Below are 15,375 nucleotides of genomic sequence, written 5' to 3'. Positions count from 1 at the left end.
TGTTCCGTCTCTCCTTGCCACGCCACTGCCTTCGCTCCGAGCTTCGGCAGCCATCGACGGCTCGCCTCTCTGCCTGACTGGCTTCAACGTTTCTCTCTTGTTCCTGCAAACGCGGCGTGCCGCGTTTCTGCTGAATGGAATACCCGTCGTCGTCGCTCAAACGCTGCGTGAGGAATCGGCTCCGTACGTGCCTGTTGAAGCGAGTGGGGCTGCCCGAGGTGGAATGTTTCCGCACACTACTCCCGCCGCCCCTTTCCCTCTCTCTCTCTCTCTTTGTTCGTGTTGTTCGAGCGTGGCGAAGTCAACTGACACGCTGAGCGTCAAACATGACAAGAACAACGGGGGCGAAACGAGGGCTTCTTTCTTTTCTATTCTTTTTATTTACTTCTACCCGGTGGGAATGCTTGCTACCCTTTCGAAATGAAGGCCCCTCGAAAGTGCACGCACGGCTTCCTTCCGTCGTTGATTGCTTTCGAACTGAGGTTGTAGGCAATGGAGACACCCGCTTGTTAGTGTTGTTCATGTCACCTTTTATTGCGTTAATTATTTGCCTTTTCTTTGTATGTGTGACCACAAAAAAGGCGAGATGAGCCGGTCTCTTCCCCTGCACTCCTTTAGTGCGAAAGCGCTATTTCACTAGGCCGCACCGGTTCACCGAGTCTGTGTGAAGCTTAACCTTGAGGGTGACCTTGTTCAAGCCGCAAATAAATGAAGTAAATATTGCCGCGACTGAGATGCGAACCCGCTGAGGCCCGAACAGCTCAGCTTCTCTGGCCTCTCAACGACTGCATTATGCTATAGCCGCAGCCGATCACGCCTCGTGCTAAACTGCAACGCACTCTCCCGCTGTGCATTGTACATCGAGACCACTACCGAACTAATATCGTCGCCAGACGTGCTGACAAATAGCAAAGCAAAACCATGAGCCGGCCAGGCTAAGCAAATGCTTTCGAGCGTCTATTTGGCTTAGCTACGTTAAAACTCTACCACTTTTTTCAAAAGGAGAGGGGGTGGGTATACATCGTAATCTGCGTGTACTCCTGGACCTCGGACGGTTGCCACCCGCTTCGAGATCGCGCGCAGAGGGAACTTGTCGAAAGCGCCCAATGGGACGACCAGAGATCTGGTGCGACAGTTCTGGGAATGCAGTTGGATTTACAGCAGTTGGATTTACCCTCAAAGATTACTTCGATGTTTTTACTCTAAGCCGAGGCTCCATATACGCGATAGAATTTTTTCAAGGGGAAAGTGGCTGCGTACACTCTAAACAGAAAAAAGCAAAAAGGGAGTAAACTGCACTCTAGTGAACTCCCTTCTATAAAAGTAAGGGCGCTAGAGGACAGTTCACTCCCTTTTCACGCCCATATAGTCGTGTCCTTGTTTAGAGAGTAGCGGGTGGGTGGCGTTTCTGGATGGTGGAAGCGGGCTGAGGAGGTGGGCAGGCAGCCCCCTACTTAGAGGAGTGAAGAGGGTAGGTGGCTGGTGGTTGATGATTCTTGTGCTTTGTCAATGCGTCTTTGAATCTGATTTCGCCGTCGCTTTTTCGTTCCCCTGCTGCTTGAGCTTCTGGTGGGTGGAGGTCTACACCCTAAACAGGTATACGCATATATGGGAGCAAAAACCGAGAAGGCTGTTACTCCCTTTTTAGTCATTTACGTTTAGAGTGTACAGCGCTGGTCGATGAATGGAGCCCCTGGAGAGTGAAGGTGGACGGTGGTAGGGTGGGGAGGTGGGAGGTTGATCGAGGGTGCCATTGGGAGGGTGGACAGCTTCTCAGCTAGGGGAGTGTTTTAGGGAGGTGGCGGCAGGGGGGTGGTGCCACCGCCCCGTAGGTCAGGGTTTTGGAAAAGTGACGGTAACAATGCCATGGCCATGTTTCTTACCTACTGGTCGGTGAGCATGCCACGTGCTGTAAACGTACAACGCTTAGGACTCCTCGTGTTGAGCCAAATCTCTCATAAGTCGTATTCACTTGCTTCCTTTACTCTCTTTTTTCACCAGGCATTCGCTGTTCCCCGTTCCTCAAAGCATGAAGATGAAGCATGTAGGTAGATGTTCCCCGGGCCCACCTCCCTACTACTGCGAATTTCGTTAATCTTTCTTATCACATCTTGGCTATACAACGAAAGCTGTCACGACAGGACGGAAACTCGGCAAAGCACGTAAAGAAGAAATAAAGAAGTAGGGATGTTCGCATACGTGCACTTGTCGTTCACACGAGCCAGCACTGTGTAGTTAAGCCTGGATTACGGTATGTGCAGTTATCGCTTACACCAGCACGCCGGAACGTAGGCGGGAACTAAAGCTGCCCATGCTTCGTGAAACTTTGATCGGTTGATATACGTTGGAAGTGATGTTGTGGCGTGAGGAATATCAAAAATTCAAGCCAAGAAGCCAACAAAATCCTCCCCCCCCCCCCCCCCCGCCCCCGAAAGGCTTTGGCGATAATTATGATGTTTACGATGATCATTATAATCGTCATCGTTACCGTCATCGCCACCACAGCCAAATGATCTCCATCAACCACGTTAGGCCGCATGAAGCACAAACGCCTATTCGAATGATATCCGATTACTCTTGCTTTGCTCCAGCCGCTAGCCAACCTAACCCAGCAGAATTCTTAATATCAGTTTAGACATCCACTGTCACGCCATGCGTACATAAATATCTGGAGGAAAACATTCGCGTTCAAACGAAAGCAGAGCAAAGGCGGAACGTCGCAACGTATTTGCTATATGCCCTACCGCCGGCGGCTGCATTTTTGTAGCGAGCAAACATATCCACCGAGGCACACTAACGTTATCACATTACCACGTTATCCCAAAACTCCCCACTGGAAACCGTATACAGTGACCGATCACGGCTTAGAATAACCACACCATGAAGGATCATCCCTTCGCGAGAACGCTGGCACCCGTACGAATGGGAGAAGTGAACTTGCACGCCGCTTCGCAGAGATATTATATTACACCGCTGGGAAATAACAGGCCACCCTTATGTGACGGTTCCTAGGCTTCTAGGCTGGGGGGGAGGGGGGGGGGGGGGGTAGGTCTTTTTAATTGCTTGTTTTTTTCGCTCCGAAAGTTTTCGCTTGGAAATTACGGTGGTTACCTCTGAGAGAGCCCGTTTCATTATGGATCTCGCGGTGCAAGCTGCCTCACCTGAGTATGCAATACGCGTACGCAGGCCACGCCTGCAGTAAACGCTTTCGACGCGGGAATGCGATGGCCCGCTATAATGCATTTGGCGCCCCTAATGATTAGCATTGGAGTGGCGGGGAATGTCCCTTGGAAAGAGTTAACCATAAAACATTTCAATGACGCCGCGATGGCTCAGTATGGCTACAGGGTTGTTGCGCAGAAGTTTGGCGAGTCGATCTCTCCCATGGTGGCCACATTTCGGTGGAGGCTGTTGGGTTTCATATCACCCTTTCAGTGTCATCATGGAACAAGTGTGTCCATACCGTTCTATGTACTGCCATTATCTTCCCCAGTAGTCCTGTGAGTATATACGTCAATTCGCTTTTGATTAAAACACGTTTTTCTTCGGGCATTAAACCGGTGTTCCTTCATTTTTGGCGAAGAGGATCAGTCGATGATGATGATGATGATTGTAATACCTACGATGCTATGGACACAATTGTGTGATGTTGATGGCACTGAAGGGTGATATAAAGCACAACAGTGGTAAAATGGAGCAAACCTCTCAGAATTTTAAATCTATCTAAGTCTGAAGAAGCGAGAGCTAAAGCTCTCTCTCGATCTTACCGGAGACCGCTCATTTCCAAGCAGGCCTGCACAACACGAATTAGATGGCGCATTCTGGTGATGGTCTTACAGAGATGCACAACAGGAAAAGTAACTACAAAGGCAATGGACAACACACAGCGCCGCCCTGCGACTGTTGTCTATTCAAAAACGCGTATCTAAAACATATACTCAGTATCTAACGAACGTTGGTAGTGTGGCAACGGTACTCTCGCAACAGCGCTGACTAGCTCTTATAAATCAGCAACACGTATTGTCTATCTTTATATAGAGTTCATTCTTCGCGCTGTTCTGCATGTCTGTCATGTATAAGTTCGCCCGCATCTCTGCAGTAATGCCCACTTAAATTATGCCCGCCTAAGTATGAGTCTCAGCCATAGAAGACATGTAGTGCTAGGTAATGTTATGGTATATCATGCAACAGCATACGTGCCGCATTTCGCCGCAGCCACCGGTAATACCACGCTTTGCTATCTGCAAGGTTGGTACACAGAAGATGTGGCAGGTGGCAAAGTGGAGAGGGGATAATCCCCTTGTCCACTTGTATGGTAAGCGTAGTCATGCACGGCATCTCACGAGGTTCTTACGATATCCCAGTATCAAAGCTAATGATAATTAGAAGTTCTCTAAGTTTTTCCTTTTATACCGCATTGTGTTGCGTTACGTTATGTGAGGCTTTACTCCCTTAAGCTGCGCGTGTGCTACGAGGGACATCCCTCATAGCCTGCCTGCAGGCTTGGACCGTCAGGCCCCCCATAACCTAACCTAATATAACATATCTTATGGCCCATATCTACCCCGATATCATTCGCACTGGTGAGCTGGTAAAAGGGCCAGTTTTTAATAGCAACATACGACGCCACCTGCATCATAAAAAGACAGACATTAATTTAGAGTTTCAGCACGCATTTATAAAGCATCTTCGCTGCCTTCACTACTAAAGCAGGCAGCACGTCTTCTACGTCTTCTATGGCTGTCTCTACTTGTAATAATGACTGTTTACTGAGATTTCGGGACTCATTAAAGAACATGCCCTAGGCGATGGAAATCAAATCCATCCCTTATAGCCCACTGCGTTGTTCAGGCGCGCATGAAAACTCGTAAACCTAACCTAATTTAAGCCAGACCCTGCAGACCTCCAACTCATGCCCGCCGTAACGACTCCGCGTCCCAAACGCGCTAGACTTGTAGTTCCCCGCAGGCCATTTTACTCTCTGCTGCACGATTGCACAACACGAGAACGTTCGTAGTAAATGTTCTGTTTGCAGTTCTGTGCGAACATCATTTACTTACGACTGGTCGTTGAATGTTCCTTCTGTCGCTAAGGGATTTTCGCAAGTTTTTATGCGTTCTCTGCCTCTTGCCGCGACCTCATCTACGGTTGCATTTCTTAGTTTTCTTTTTTTTTTCTCTCTTTTAATGCGTAGTACATTTCATAATATCTACTCCCCGCAGCTGCTTCCCTTCAGAAAACGCTTGCGAAAATGCTTGCGAAAGTCTAAAACTAGTCCATAAGCACTCCCGTTGTGTGTGAGCAGAGTTGAAGGGAAAAAAAAACGCTTCGGGGAAAAAGAGAGGGAAAGGGTCGGTATGCTTCGAAAAACGATTTACGGACGAGAAACTTGGCCCGCTGGTGGAATTCAAAAGAGCGCAGGCAGTCATCCAAAGCGATGAAAGATATGTCTTCCATGCTGACAAGAAATCAGACGACCATCGCCAAAATGGCGACGATGGTTCTTTCTATTTAATTTCATTTCATGAGGTCAACGCTGTGACAGAATCCCGTGCGACTGCGAGGACTCGCTATGAAGGAAAGGGAACGGAGAAGAGTAAGGTTAAAAGATGGAGTTTCGTCTGACAGTATGGGGGCCTCGTTCATGATGAGGTGATGATTAAGATGTCTCGTTTTATTTCACTGAGTAACCAACCATACGCTATGGGGCTTAGCGGTTACGGTGCTCGGTGGCTAAACACGAGGTCATGGGCTTGAATCCCGGCTGCAGCGGCCGCATTTCGATGCCACAAAAAATACCAAAACAACTCCGTGTGCTGTGCGATGTCAGTGCACATTGAAGAACCCAAGGTGGCCGAAATTTATCCCCTACGTTCTTCCCTACGACACGTCTTTCTATCTCAAATCATGTCTTCCAGTACTACCGGAATTCTACGGCATTCATTACTTCAGGCCTCCCTCAGAGACAGAAAAACAGTGATGTTCCGAGTCGTAGGATTAGATCCATAAATCCCTATATTCGTCCTTTTTTTTTTCTAGCAGCAGCATGAAAACTAGTGAAATGCGGTTTCTGGAAATTCCCTAAAGCCACGTGAAAATAGCCTCTTTGTCAAATTTTTCTCCTCACATTCTCTGAAAAAGGGACATTTTTCCGAATGGAACGTAGCTGTCAAGACAGACGATTTATATATTACTGTTTTCTATTCACTCCAGCTTTTCTATGCATCTGTTCATTTGCTCAGCAGACGAGGCAACAACCGACTCTGTCCTCCCTTGTTAAGCTAGTTGTCTAGTACTGCTTAAGTGGCCAATTAATGCCGGACACAGGTCAGGATTCTTACGGAAAAAGAATAGTAAAGAATGGTCTTCAGATGTTTTCAGTTGTGTGTAGTGTTATCGAAGGAAACTCCAGCCGATACATTGAGTCATACGACACCCAAGTTCCTTCATTCCCCCTTTAGAAACTGTCATGTAACCATTCATCTGGTGTGCATACAGTCACTCCAAAAAGTTCATTCATAAGTTTAAAAAATAAATATCGTTTTTATAACATGAGCAATCAAACCAGGTAATCTTGGTGTGAAGGACATTTCACATAGGACGTGTGATATCAATAGATGCATTGCGACGTCTCCCAGTATTTTTAAAGAACTTATTGAAACCCCAGATGTTCCTATTGGACTTAATAAAAAGGTGATGCAGGTACCCAAAGCTGCAGCGTGCTATTAACGTTTGCGAAATTTTTAAGCTCTTGCTCACATTTAAACATTTTTCTTAGGACCATTTTTCATGTTTCATTCAAAATGAGAATGCCGTTCATGGTTGAAGCCACGCTCTCTGAGGCAATAGAAGAAGGCTAAATAGAAGTCACCCAGACGCACGACAAGATTTTGCGCCGAAGCTCTTATCTATCATCACCCTCTCTCGTTAATGGAGCTGGTTGAGCTAACCCCCCACGCTCCTCGGTAAAAGCCGTTAAGGCTAAAACAGCCTGAAGGCAATCAGATGCAGACTGCAGCAAAGAGATTACCTCGGAACAATTACGGCACAAAGCTGCTTCAGAAGAGTCCGGACAAGACTTTTACTCTCAAAATAATAAATAAACTTCAGCAGAAGGGATATGCGGGCAAACCAGCACGCTTACAATGCTCTGAAGAGCGACAGAAAGAACGGCACCACCGAACAAAAAGGCTTACAGACCAAGCCAAACGCATTATCTTAGTCTAGCAAAGCTTTCTTGCTTGAGAAGTCCGGCATAAGCTTAGCGCTGTACTGCTGCTAAGAATGCGAAATCTCTGGCCTAATTATTGTGCGCGGCTAATTATACAGGGATCTTCAAGAACACGGCTTTGCGAGGACCATTTCCTAACGCAAGGCTAAGTGAGCCACGCGTCTTTTGCTTTCTACTATTTGATTCTCCAATCTTTCTCTACGAACTTGGACCTTTTGCGTTCAGCCAAGGAGCATCGAAATTTTCTTCCTTCTCTAACGCCTAGTCGGGTTCGTTGCACTAATGTAGTCAATCCCGCTCAACGCTGGCGTCGCCAAATAGCGCATCGCGTCAATGGTCAGGCGGTCGTTATAGCCAGCGAGAAACTTTCGACACAGCTTTAACGATCAGAGGCAACGGACACCAAGCTCAACGACAGAAAACCACCATCACCCAGTGCGACAAAGGAAAATAAAATTGTGCTGTAAGCAAGACTCATAGAGTCCGTCAAATGTCTCGATAATATATGCCTAAAACGACAAAAAAGAAAAGACCGTTTATATTTTTACCACATATCAGTGAATGCTTTTAAGTCATTAAGCCTAAGCTTCAAGTATTGGTGGATTTAAGGCCTTTCATCGCAGTCGCCCAAGAAAGTAAGTGAACATCTCTGAACTGTAATCAAAATCACCACCGCCCTCTATTCAGCGGAGAGGGCTGAATCTCGTTTAATAAATGGATGAGAAGGCCACCTATACCTACCCCCCTGCGTGCCTCTCTCGTGAGCTAGGGTCTCATTTATTCCGGCTCGTTTATCACGAGCGAGCAGCGCCATATTAACCGCTTTCATTTATTTCGAGTGGCTTCCACAGTACAGCCGCTCTTTAATGACGCAGCTCTAATCTCTCGCCACTCGACTCTCCGACCAGCCACTCCACGTTCTCCGATATTTATATATATACACAGCGTACTCATATACGGTTTCATGTTGCTTTCCTACTCACCGCCTCCAAATCGATAGGAGTAACGATCAACTGATGCCAGAACACGGAGTGTGTACCATCGATCCATTGACTTTCTGGACATAACACGGTCAGACGCCCGGGGCCACTTGTCGCGCTTTGAGCCCTATAGTTAGCGTGAGCCCCCCCCCCCCCCCCCCCCCCCTTTTTTTTCTTCAGTAAACATTCAACAGTGCGTTGATTCTGATTAATGACGTTGTGATATGGACTGCGTGTTTTTCCCTTCACGGCGCTGCAAACTGCGTCGGTAACGTAACGACTGTGATAGATACTAGGGGTATTCAGAGCGCGTGTTATAAGGTAATCTCTCTAAATTCAAAAGGAATTGCTGTGCTTAATAGAACATTTATAATCACAACCAAGCCGCCCATACATCTTCTTGTTTTGTACGGGGTGTAATAAATGTTTTTAAACGTGAATAGAACCTGGCTGACGCCACAGATTCAAGAAATAGTCCCTTGCTTTGTAGTGCGAGAAAGAGGCAGTAAAGGGGGTCAGGAAAACCAGCGTCTATATCCTGATCCCACGCATGGTATATACACACGGCGATTAAAGAGAAAGAGAAATTATCGTAATACTACGCTAAAGTATCTGTGTCTTATCAAGGTATTAAGGTGTTATCAGAAAAAGCAAGTTGCTTTTAATTCAAAACGATGCGTTGAAGAAAAGATGTAGTGGCAGGTTAAGGCAGACTATACAACGAAAGATTACCATCCGTGCCAGATTCGATAAATAGCTGCAAAATATGGTCGGATCTCAATCCCACAGTGCTTCCTTCTGCGCAACAGCGCTATGCTCCCGTTCAGCGAAGAAACCGCTATAGTTTTTTGGCTTTGACGTGCCCAAGAAAATCCCGATTGATCGAGATGATTGTGATGGCACACGATGAGCTGTGAAGTTAAAATGACGAAGACTTAATACGTCATCATAGCACGAATTAAATGTCATATTGTAACAGTTGTTACTCTGAAAAGGAACTGCAGCGGCTAAACGAGGGCACAGAGAGCTGAACAAGGGAACGGGTTCACCAGAAAACGGACCTACACTCCAGCGACGTCTACTTCTACTGATTGCGCTCTCTTTCTTCTTCTACCTGTAATCCACGTGTCACTATGATATGTAAGGATGTAAATCAAATTAATCAGGCCGTAAAGAGAACTGGAATAATTAGTTTGGAATCAAACCCATGACTGTTGGATTGCGAGTCAGACATCCTCCCTTTAGGCCACTGAGGCACTTTTTCTTTTTACAAAATGGCTTTTATTACACGAGGTTATCTATGTACAGAAAGGGGCTAAATGCTGATAATTTACTAACCACTGAGCTAGCGGCTGCAATGCACTGGCTTGACAGAAAACACACTACTAGAAGGGCGGCAACGACAGACACCGTATCAACAGCGGAAACCAGTCCGGTATAAAGTCTCTTTCATCGTAAATGTCCCACAGTTGCAGCATCATTCGGCTAAAATAGCCTCTAGGTGAAACAAGAGGTCCAACATTGCAGTCTAACATGCGCGTTTTCAACAGGGTGTGAAGTCCAATGAGAAAAACCCTGTCACAGGGTTCGTCACGTTGTGTAGCCCCAAGGTAACGTACACGGTAGAAATTTAAAACAGTCTTTCTTTAGCTTCCTTTTGCCGCACATCCCATAACAAAATCGCATCCCCGTAGTTAATAAAAGAGTGTACAGTGGTTTCAGGAACATTGCATGACCACAGTTAACAGAAGCTACAAAAAAAGTTTTCCCTGTGGAGCCACGTGTTAACAGATAGAGCTTCGATGTGTAATTTATAGAAAAACGATCTGATAGAAGGAGTAATCGGTATTTTGCACACTCGCGTTAACACAAAATCTCTGCCTCTCCCGTAAACGAGAGTACAGTAAGCATGAAATGTTTACGGGCCTAATGTCATCTCGGTGGACACCCGAACCGCACCGTACAGGAAGGGAGGAACGCCACCACCCGTTCAGCGCGATGCCTTGCCATTTGAACGCAAGGTTTTTTGAGGAAAGGAAATGGCGCAGTAATTCTCTGCCATCTCGGTGGACACCCGAACCGCACCGTAAAGGAAGGGAGGAACGCCACCACCCGTTCGGCGCGCAGCGCTTCTCCCCCGGGCCCCTGTGCGCCTGCGCGGCTTTGCTTCGATGCGCGAAGCCCCTAAGAGATCACGTATGTCAACGAAGTGTAACGTGGCATTTATGTGCTTTTTGCACGCGTTATTAGAAATCGGAAATTATAATTCCGTGCATTATCAAACCCACAGCTCCACTGATATCTTGATAAACATTGAGAAGGCACTGGCAGCAGTTATTTTTTGTCTCGTTTGGAGACCAACCGGCGCTTGCATGCCGGTCGCGTAGGAGGGCTTACAGAGTCTCGTTAATTCTCGTTAAGTCTCGTACGGTGCCCGGATGTTCTCGTTTCAGAGCCCGGATGACTGGAATTCAGTGCCCGGATGACTGGAATTCTGTGCCCGGATGACTGGAATTCAGTGCCCGGATGAGTGGATTTCAATGCCCGGATGAGTGGATTTCAATGCCCGGATGAGTGGATTTCAATGCCCGGATGAGTGGATCTCGGTCTCGGCGTGACGTCACCACACTGCCGACAACGGGGGCTAAAAGCATTTCATGCTTAATATGACCCTTGAAGCTAACGTACACAGAACGATACAATGGCGGAGGAAGGCAGTGAGACTCGTTCGTTCGACTTGGCTAAAGGGAGACGACGCGTGTCATGTGGTGTGTCACGTGGTCTATACTCCGTTTCAAACATAACAGGCAACGCTGCCAAAGCTAGCGCGCCTGTCCGCTCAGGCTAAGTCCGCATGCAAAAAGTAGTCCGCCGTACAACCAAAGCGAACACAAACATATTTCGTAGCGACAAATCTTAAGTGCCGTGACTGGCACCTCCTTGACTTCGTTTTGCCTCTTGCCACATTTTCGTCCTGCGACTCGTCGAGGTTGCGAGAAGCAAAAAGTACACGTGGTGGTATGGTACGCGGTTGGTAGGGCGAATCGCTTCTACTAAATCCACGCCCAAAAAGTACTTCACACTCCGTGAAAATTATGGCCAGAGAGCCCGAACACTGAGCACCTCACAGCTTTGACTGCGATTTTCAATGCTACAACATCGTTTTATACCGCTCTTTGTATACGTCCAAACAATGACCGGAGTTTCGAGAAGAATGAATGATACGTGGCGGAGTAATATAGTTTCGCGGACGGACTACTTCAGCAACCCCCGCAGCGTTGCTGGCTATGTATGAAACGGAGTATAGTATGCCTACTGATGCATGATAATCAGTGTGTGTAATTAGAAAAAAGCTACTAATTAAGAAAGAAAGGAAATAACAATTAACGCTGTCATGCCATACTCTTAAAATGGAACAGTAGCTTAGTTTGGGCTAGTTGGTAACATTTCTTCGAAAACATAGCGCAAAAAGGACACGGACGACACAGAACTGACGGGACAGTGCCTGTCCCGTCCAGTTCTGTGTCGTCCGTGTCCTTTTTGCGCTATGTTTTCGAAGAACTCTTAAAATGGAGCTTAAGTGTGCCCCTTTTTCGTCCCATGAGAGCGTCCTTAGTCGAGCGCAAATTTTGAGCCGACGAGATAGGAACCACGCAGTGCGAAGGGCGCCACTGTCGGCATCCCTACATTTGCTTCCGTCGCTGCTGCGTTCTTGAAATTGTACTGCAAACACGGTGGGCGAAATTTTGTTTCATGTCACCGCAAGTCTACCTGCAATGGCGAACCTGAAAGCTGCTCTGGTATAAACCTTCCCATAACCCTTCCCTGGTTGACTGGGTGTCCAGCTTCCTAACCGAGCGTACTCAGTCTGTATACTTTAATTCGTCTATGTCCTATCCTGTTAGCGTTTCATGAGCATTACACAATGTTCCGTTTTAGGCCAGCTTCTTGTCATATAACAAGAAAAGAAGCTGACCTGAAACCGAACCGTGTTAGTAACCGGCCGCGTTGTGTATCCGTCAGAGTTCGTCTTTACGCCGATCATTGTGGACTGTATCATAATACTAGCACATGAATGGATCATGAATTACTTAACGACTCATTTGCTAAATTTTGTACGTGGTGCAAGGAATGGTAAATGAAGTTTAGTATTTCTAAAACTGCTTCCATGTCCTTTTCTAGGCACTCATCTCTTTCGCTTTTCGTGTGCACTTTTCGCGGTAAGGATTTACAAAGAGCAGTTGAATTTAAATACTTCGGTCTTTCTTTTTTCTCGTGTTATGTCATGCTCAAAACACATCGATACCATATGTAGCAAAGCGTTTAAACCTGATCTCCTCGATCATTTTTATGATATCAGAAATCACATTATCGTTACAGAATTCCTTGTACAAATAAGGAATGACTGGTGGTCACTGGAAGAGCCGGGTGTTGTGCAGATTTTCACGTTCATGATGGTCACATGCCATCATTCTACAGCGAAAGCTGTTGAGGGCCCATTTCCCGCTTTTGCGGCATCGTTGGCATCGTAACATCACGCCACACAGATTATCCATACTTTATTCGTTTGACACTTTATCCACACTTTATCCGCCACACTTTCATCCGTTTTCGCCTCAAGGATAATCACGCTGTGGTCAATACTGCACTTGCTAGTCGACGTCGTTAATCGTTAACGCAAAGCCTTGCGCAAAACCGATGCTTCCCAGCTATGCCATCATTCCGGGAGGAATTTAGAAGCGATGCGACTTTTCAAAAGCCAAAAACTTTCATCACGCCGCATGTGCATTAAATATGGGCGTTAACTTTTTGGTTATTTGCTCTCATCTGCCACAACGGACCAGTGTCCATGCGACATAACTGCAGCACGCGGAGACCAACACAATCATGACTCAACGCGACCTATGCATGTAAAGTAGAGTATGACCAATTCCGCATACATGGGCATAGGCAGAAAGAACCTTGGCTATAACGGAGAAGTACTGAAGCAGGAGAGATCTCCAATGATATCGCATTGTACTCTTAAGAGTAAGTTAAGCATATGTAATGCTGAAAGAAAGAACAGTGTCCGTGTTTGCGAAGTGTTACGCAAAGAGGACCCCAGGTCACTGAAGGGACCCATTAATGCTATTAACTCATACCCTTAGCAGGAGCTTAAGAGTTCTCTCAAGTTTTTAAGCATAACTTTCACCCTGGCATAAACAGAAGCAAAGTACATGCTGTGCACTGTGTTTACGGGTTGACTGAGGAAAGGTTTTCACCGTTCACTCTCATAACTCCACCTACGTATTATAGGTGAATATAATACTATACAGAAGAGCTGCGCCATGATATATGCGAGACCTATATAGGATACCACTTTACGAAAATACCATGTTAAAATCATATTGTTCCGACAGACGAGCAACATCTTTAAACGCCCCGAAAGGCTCTAAAACAGAACACGTCGGCAAAAGCCGTTGGGTTTCAACGTCCAACTCAAGTGAGTGGTTTGATCAGTAGAGCTTATAAAATCCCAAGTCAGGTGCATTCCACACCACAGGGGCGCGCTATTTCAAAGCCAGTCCAGCCGCGCTGCGTAGCACTGCTCGGCAATGCTGCGCGCGATCTCGTGACTGCAGCAGTTTCTTCACGCGGCGGGCGCTGCGCGGAATATGCCGGCGCCGCGCTCAAGTTGCCAAAAAGGAGAACGCAACAGTTTCGAAAGCGCCCCGAGAGCCGCATACCACTCGCGAAAGAAGAAAGGGAAATGGGAGGGACGTGAGGAAAGGCCCACGGACGATACAGGAGGATCGATTTAGAATGCAGGCCACGGGACCCGAAAGGAATGGCGAAAGGGAAAAAAAACAGGGGTGAAAGAAATAACGGTCTGGAAAAAAGAAACGACCGCTTACCTTTCTTATCCCGAAATGATATGTAGTCAAGCCGATGCCTCTTTCTCCCCGTTGCTTGAATACACCAACTTGAATGCTCGTAGAAGAGCAGGCGAGCTTGGATCTTCGTCCTAGGTTCTCCTTCACTTCAGCTAGGCCGAAGGCGAATAGCAGACGAAACCGTTCCACAGCAGTATAGCAAGCGACAATAAGAAGGGCACTTTCGGGTCCGATTGTTCTTTTTTTTTTGTTGCTGGCTCAATAACGGTCGCGCGAACTTCACTCAAAACCTCCTCCTAGTCCACCTCCGAGGCATTAGCGCAGGAAGACGACGAAGACAGCTTCGTTACAGCACAAGCCGCAGAGTTTCGCGCTAATATGCGGGTGAGAACAGGCGCAGCAAAGACCGATTGAGCACACAGGACAAGCAGACGGGGAACGATGCGCCTTTCCCTCCAAATCTGGAAGCGGCCCTCGCAGACGATCAGATTGAAACAGACGCAGCAGACGACGGAGACGACTAGGAGTTAAAACCGGGGAGAAGCAGACGATAAAAAAAAGAGGTGGTGACCTGGCAGGGACTCCTTGTTCCCGTTGCGTGCAGTGCTTGCTTCCTTACACCCCCACCACCAACGCTTCGGTGGAAAGATATGAAAAGAGGTGGAGGGCTCGGGTCCCGGTGGAAGCCTCCCTAACTCCTCTCAGCCGCTGCCGACTCGTCAGAGACACGCACCAAGGCGCTGGAGCACGCTAGCCGACGCCGCACTCCCCGCTGTCGCATCCCGGCAGTATGCGCTGCTGCTAAGCGCCCGTTGGTGCAGCCCGCGCTGCGTCTGGCACGGGGCCTGCCGCGTCTGGCGCTGCCGCCGCGGCTAGCAACCATGGCGGCGGGAGCTGCGCGCGCGCCAGTGGGGAAGGTTTGTCCCTGTTTATGGGGAGCGGCGTGGGGAAACCGGGAGTAGAGGGAAGAGAGCCGCTTGCGTGCCGGCCCTCGGAATCGGGCGTCTTCTCGTTGTGGGAGGGAGAAAAAAAAAAGAATAAAACGTGGGCGTATGCAGCACTTATCGCAGCGGTGCTTCGGAAATGCGATTAATCCTGTCACTCGGAAATAGGTAGAAGGAGGATTCGTCGATTGACGAACACGGTCAATGGACGTCGATATGTTAGGGATGTGGCTATGGGGAAGAGAAAAGTGCAGTACTGTCTCATTCGCCATTCGCAACGGGCGCCAGAAGCCCGCCGTGATGGTATGGATGAAGGAGAAATAGAAAGAAGGAAGATAAATCGTGAA

General features: G+C 47.5%; 1 protein-coding gene across 1 annotated transcript in view; it reads right to left on the bottom strand.

Moving 5' to 3' along the window:
- LOC149364524 (putative cationic amino acid transporter) overlaps nucleotides 1-14,918 on the bottom strand; it is a 131,548-nt gene extending 116,630 nt beyond the window's left edge. The window contains exon 1 of the mRNA XM_089574482.1: nucleotides 14,106-14,918. The gene's annotated coding sequence lies outside the window, so the exon portion shown is untranslated. The remainder of the gene's footprint in view (nucleotides 1-14,105) is intronic.
- Between the last annotated feature and the right edge of the window lie 457 nt (nucleotides 14,919-15,375).

The sequence above is a fragment of the Amblyomma mixtum genome, chromosome 2, assembly GCF_055824585.1.
Source record: "Amblyomma mixtum isolate Tamu chromosome 2, ASM5582458v1, whole genome shotgun sequence".
Lineage (NCBI taxonomy): Eukaryota > Metazoa > Arthropoda > Arachnida > Ixodida > Ixodidae > Amblyomma > Amblyomma mixtum.
This window is presented reverse-complemented; position numbering and strand designations above follow the sequence as displayed.